Genomic DNA, 6,591 nt, shown 5'->3' with positions numbered 1-6,591 from the left:
GACCAGATCTGTATAGAAACTTTGACAAACATGGAGATCAAGAGAAACATAAAAGGAAAAATGAGCAAGCATTCATAAGGTATTAAACAAGGATAAATTGTTTACATTTGAATGTGGGGAAATGACACACATGTCCCCTGAGAACCCAATCATAATCAGGAGTCACAGAGTGAGTCTGAGAAGACAGAGGTGATGGGAGTGATTCTGTTATGTTTTGATGATTTTTTTTTTTTTGCTTTTTTTTTGGTGAGGCAATCGGGGTTAAGTGACTTGCCCAGGGTCACACAGTTAATAACTGTCATGTGTCTGAGGCTGCATTTGAACCTCCTGACTCCAAGGTCAGAGCTCTGTCCACTGTGCCACTTAGCTGCCCCTGTTTTGATGATCTTAAAAGAAAAAAGGAAAGGGAGGAGAAGAGAAATAAAGTGGCATTGGGAGTGGGAAGGAACAAGAAGAATGATGAAAATTATTTCATATGATTGCTGTGCATCAATAGAAGTAGACTTATTTAGCTAAAGGGTGTCAGAAGAGTCTGGATCATAAAGCTGACATACCACCTTCCCTGAGTTCTCAACAAATAAATCAATTATCCATGGCTCATGATGGGTAAAACCTATAAATTGGGGCCTGGGCATCAATCCACCATGATGAAGTCACAAGGAGGATGCTAGGTTGCCTTGATGAGTGTGATGTGCTGGGAGTGGTAACAAGGGTGAAAAAATGAGATGCTGGGGACATGCCCAATGGGGAACCAAGTATATCCAAATCAAGTTACGCTGGGGTGTGTTCAGAAGTCTGGTCTCTTCTGGACTGAAATAAGTTGCATTAATAGCACATTCATAAGACATTCAGCAGATGAAGGAAGATTTCACTCTGGCCTGGTACAAATCCCAGATTTTTCACTATTTGGAGTGGGGGTAAAAGTGGACAAAATTTGAACCTCACTCTTATCTGAGCTGATCAAGGGAAGGTAAGATATGCACACAGTTGAGGAAAAAAATATATATTTTACCTAATATAGAAACAGGAAGAAAAGTAGTTAAAGAAAAAGTGGAGGGAATCAGAGGGAAAACAGATTAAGAAGAGGATTACTAAATAGCAAAATAAACTCAGAGTGGAAAGGAAAAGTATAAGAGAATAAGATGAAGAAATACACAAACAACAATAATAATTGTGAATGTGAATGGAATAAATGCACCCATAAAATGGAAGAGGATAGCATAATGGATTAGAAACTGGAATTCAGCAATATGTTGTTTACAAGAAAGACACTTGAAACAAACACATATAGTTCAAATAAGGGGCTAAAACAGAATCTTTTATGCCTCAGGTGAAGTAAAAAAGGGAGAGGAAAAGACATGTATTTTCAAATAAAGAGCTGATGTAGAATCTTTTATTCTTCAGCTGAAAAACAAAACAAAACAAAGTAACAAAGCAAAACAAGAAAAAAGCACACACACACACACACAAAGACCTAATTAAAAGAAATAAATAGAAAAATGATATTTTGCTGAAAGATATGATAGGTAATGAATCAATTCTATCTAAATTCTTAAAGGAAAAGTTAAATGAGTTATAAAGAGAAATAGACAGTAAAAGTATAATAGTAGAGGACCTCAATTTATCCCTTTCAGACTAAACTTAAAACAAAGAATAAAAGAAATGGAAGATATAAATATAATTTTAGACAAGTTAGATATATTATACATGAATAATATTGAAGAATATAGTTATTTCTAAAATGTCTATGGCACTTTCACAAAAATCAATCATGTAAGATCATAAAAGCCTTACAAAAAATATATAGAAAGGGAAATATTAAAGTATCTTTAATAAATGGCAATATTATAAAATCATATTCAGTACAGAGCTTGTGAAGCAAAGATGAAGAATTAATTGGGGACTAAATTCTAAAGAATGGGTCAGTCAAAAAAAATCATAGAAACAACCAATAATTTCATTAAAGATAATTACAACAATAAGAGGGTGTATTGAAATTTTGGAGATTTAGCTAAAGCAGTATTTAGGGGAAAATTTGTATCCCTAAATAGTTTTATCAGTAAAATAGAGAAAGAGCAAATCAGTGAATTGGGCATGCAACTAAAAAAACCTAGATAACAATAAATTAAAAACTTCCCAAACACCAAAACAAATCCTTAAAATCAAAGGAGAGATGATCAAAATTAAAGAAAAAGAAAATATTGAGGTAATAAGTCAAAACTAATAACTTTTAAAACAATAAAATGGGTTTCATTAGCTAACATCGGTCAAAAAAGAAAAAAAAAACTAGATTACGGGTATCGAAGATGAAAAAAGTAAATTCACCACTACTGATTAAGAAATAAAACAAATTATTAGGTATTATTTCACCCAATTAAATGCCAATAAAACTGACAATCTAAGTGAAATGTATAAATATTTATAACAATATGAATTAAACAGATTAACAGAACCAGAAGTAGAATACTTAAATATCTTAGAAAAAGAAATTGAACAAGCCATAAATGAATGCCCAAAGATTAAGATCTCAGCACCAGATGAATTTTCAAGCAAATTCTACCAAACATTATAGAACAATTAATTCCAATACTACATAAAGTGTTTGGAACAAAATAGGAAAAGAAAGGGTCATACCAAATTTTATGATACAAATATGTTCTTAATTTCTAAACAAGGTCACAGTCAAAACAACGAAAGCAAAATATAGACCACGAGTGGGGAACCTGTGGCCTCGAGGCTATATGTGGCCCTCTAGATTTTCAAGTGCAGCCTTTTGACTGAATCCAAACTTCACAGGAGAAATCTGTGATACAGGGTTTCTTCTGTAAAGTTTGGATTTAGTCAAAGGGCCACAACTGAGGACCTAGAGGGCCTCATGTGTGGCCTTGAGCCTCAGGTTCCCCACTCCTCCATGTAGACCAATGACTATTGATGCAAAAATTTTAAATAAATTATCAACAATGAGACTATAGCATCATACCACAAAGATTATATAATGATCAGGCTAAATTTATAGCAAGAATGCAGAGCTTCTTCAATGTTAGGAACACTACAAATACAATTGACCATATTAATAATAAGAAACACCCAAAATCATATGATTATATAAACAGATAAAGAATCTTTTTGACAAAAATAGCATCCATTCTTATTAAAATCATTAGAAAGCATAAAAATAATAGAGCTTTTTTAATGTGATAAATAGTAAGAGACAACATTACCTGAAATGGAGATAAACTGGGGGCTTTTCTAATAAGAAGATAGGTAAAGCAAGGATGTTTATTATCACTAGTACATTTCAGTATAGTTCTAATCCTGGAAGTGATAGTTATAGCAATAGAATAATAAAAAGAAATTGAGAGAATAAGCAGAGTAAAAGAGGAAACTGAATTATTACTTTTGACTGATAATGTGATGGTTTACTTAAAGAACCCTGGAGAGTCAACTAAAAAACTAAATGAAATAATTTTAGCAAAGTTGTAACACATAAAATCATTAGCATGTCTGTATATTACCTCAGGAAGAGGCAGAAAGAGCAATTCCACTTAACTATAGACAATATAAAGTATTTGGGGAGTCTAACTACCAAGACACATATAAGAACTATTGTTTAAAAATGCTTTTTATGCAATAAAGACACATCTAAATAATCAGATAAATATTTATTGCTTATATATAATAAAAATGACAATATTAGCTAAATTAATTTACATATTCAATGCCATACTAATCAAACAACCAAAGGATTACTTTGTAGAACTAGAAAAAATTGCAACAAAATCCATCTGGAGCAACAAAAGGTGAAGAATCTCAAGGGAATTAGTTTTTTTAAAAAATGGGGAGGAAAGAGTTCTAGCAATACCAGATCTCAAACTATATTCCAAAGCCATACTGATACTGGTAAGAAATATAGCAGCTGATCAGTAGAACATATTAAATATACTCTAAACAGAACAGTAGCCTAGTGTTTGATTGGATCCCAAATATTGGGGCATGGATTCACTATTTGACAAAAGTTGGGAAAATTGTAGAGCAGTCTGGCAGAAACTGAGTATAAGCTGGCATCTCCCATTATATACTAAATGCTATACACTATGTACTATATACTATACACTATATCCAAGTGGATACATGATTAAAACATAAAGGATGACATCATAAGCAAAGTAGAGGAACAAGGAAGAAATTACCTGTCAGATCTATTGGTAGAAGACTAATATCATGACCAAACAAGAAGTAGAGAGGTTGACAGGGGGTGAAATGCACAATTTGGTTACATAAAGTAATTTGTGAGCAAATAAAAACAATGCAGCTAAAATTAGAAGTGAACCAAGAAACTAGAAGAACCTTTGAATCAAGTTTCTCTGATACTGGTCTCATTTCTAAGATAGATGGGGATTAATTTCACATTTATATGAAAATGAGCCATTCTCTGATTGGTAAATGTCAAAGAATATAAATAGGCAGTTTTCAGAGAAGAAATCCAAGCTATCTAAATCATGAAGTATAAGAGAGTTTAATTTAAACAGAATTTAAACAGTTCTGAAGTCTCTCTTCAAAACCATCAAACTGACAAAGTTAACAAAAAGTAAAACAGCAAATACTAGAAGAGCTAAAGAAAAACCAATACATTAATGCTGTATGGTAGAACTGTGAACTGGTCTGGCCATTCTGGAAAATAATTTTGAATTATGTTCCAAAAGTATAAAACTGTACATATCCTTTGACTCAGCAATGTTACTACAATGTATATACCCCCAAAGAGATCAAAGAAAGATGAACAGGATCTTTTGTGGTGGAAACTGAAGGTGTGCCCATCAATTGAAGAATGACTGAACAAATTATGGCATATGAAAGTGATAGAATACTATTGTGTTATAAGCAGTAGTGAAAAGGATGTTTTCAGAGAAACCTGGGAAAAAACATGTGGACTATTGCAAAGTGAAGTAAAAGTAGGAGAAAATTTCTTTTCAATAACAACAATATTTTTAAGACTTTAAAAACATTTTAAAGAAATTTGAAAGAACTCTGATCAATGTAAATGAGAAACCATTGTTTTGGAGGACTCATGATGAAACATACTACTCACCTCCTGATAGAGAGATAATGGACTCAGAGTACAGATTTAATCATATCTATATATCTACACACACACACACACACACACACACACACACACATGAACACATATATGTACATCTGTGCATGTGTATATGTATACACAGCACACACGTGCATGTGTATACACATGACATACACACATGTATGTCATGTGTAGTCATGTATATATTACCCATATAATATATATATGATACATGAACAATGTAAGGGTTTGTTTTGCAAGATTTTACAGGTTTGTAATGAGTTTTGTTTATTTTTTTCTCTCTCAATTATTGGGGAGGAGGAGTTTGGAGGGAAAGAATGTGGACTTGAAAATAAAATAAAATAGAATATTTTAAAAAAGCACAGTGATATCTTGGCCTCTTCCAGTGCTGGACAATTAATGTTTCACAAGCCTTGCTTTCTTTCCTTGCTTCTGTCTTTGCTCCAAGTGACTTCTGGTGGGATAGAACTGACCTCAACTGAGTGCCAGTTCCCTTTGCTTCAGGTGTGGTAGAGGCCCATAAACATATTGGTATTTTCCCCCAGTTCTCCTTGTTCCTCAATACTGTGGAAGAGAGCTGTTGTAGTAAAGAGTGCTGTCATGCTTCTGTCCCAACTCGAATAATCTTGTGGCTTTTGGTTTTCTATAGTGCAAGAATAAAGGGGGTCAGAGATCTCCGGATGGCATTGCTGACCCGTTTCCTGAAGGCTGTCTACCATGCCATAGAAACCTCTTTGATTTAGGAAGCTCACACAACCCCTCAATCTGCTACTTCTCACATTAGAAGTATCTTTTGTCTCTGCAGTCTCTCCCTCTTATTGACTGGTTCCTCCCAGAACCTTCAATTTAAAGAGGGGACTCAGCCCAACTATGCATGTTTTTCCTCTCTAGGACAAATTGCTGACTTATTTTCCGCAGAACTTTTTCTACCATGCTCCCACTGAGTTCTGTTGCAAAGTCAAATTGCACAGTTGCAGAGTATAATGTCCAGTTGGGGAGGGAGTATTGAGTGAACATGTTATGGGTCTACCTTCTTTGCTGTTAGTTCATTGATTTGTCACCTTGTGTGTGTGTGTGTGTGTGTGTGTGTGTGTGGTCTAGATTGTGGAGACAATGAAAGTTGCTTTCTCTCTTGCATGTAATTACTATTTTGGAGAGGTTGTGTGGATTGGAGAAAATGTCTAATTCTGTCTTGCTTGACATGTTGCCCTGAAAGATGACATGTATGTTTGTGGGAAACTATGCCCCAGGCTTGAGGAGGGAGGGTGGTGTTTTGTAGTTTCTGTCTTTACCATGCCATTTCAGCACATACTTTTGCTTTCAGCGAAGTATGCCATCTGGATGACCAGAGTTAAGGTCATTGCACTGGTTGGATCTTGTGAGATACAATTTTAGGAATGCAGACTCAGTACCTTTAATCTTAGACAGCTGTTCCTCAGAGAACCTAAATTGTGATTATGAGTTGGAGGATCGTCCAGAGGAAGTCT

The sequence above is a fragment of the Phascolarctos cinereus genome, unplaced genomic scaffold (genome assembly GCF_003287225.1).
Source record: "Phascolarctos cinereus isolate Bilbo 61053 unplaced genomic scaffold, phaCin_HiC Scaffold_726;HRSCAF=1367, whole genome shotgun sequence".
Taxonomy (NCBI): Eukaryota; Metazoa; Chordata; class Mammalia; order Diprotodontia; family Phascolarctidae; genus Phascolarctos; species Phascolarctos cinereus.
This window is presented reverse-complemented; position numbering follows the sequence as displayed.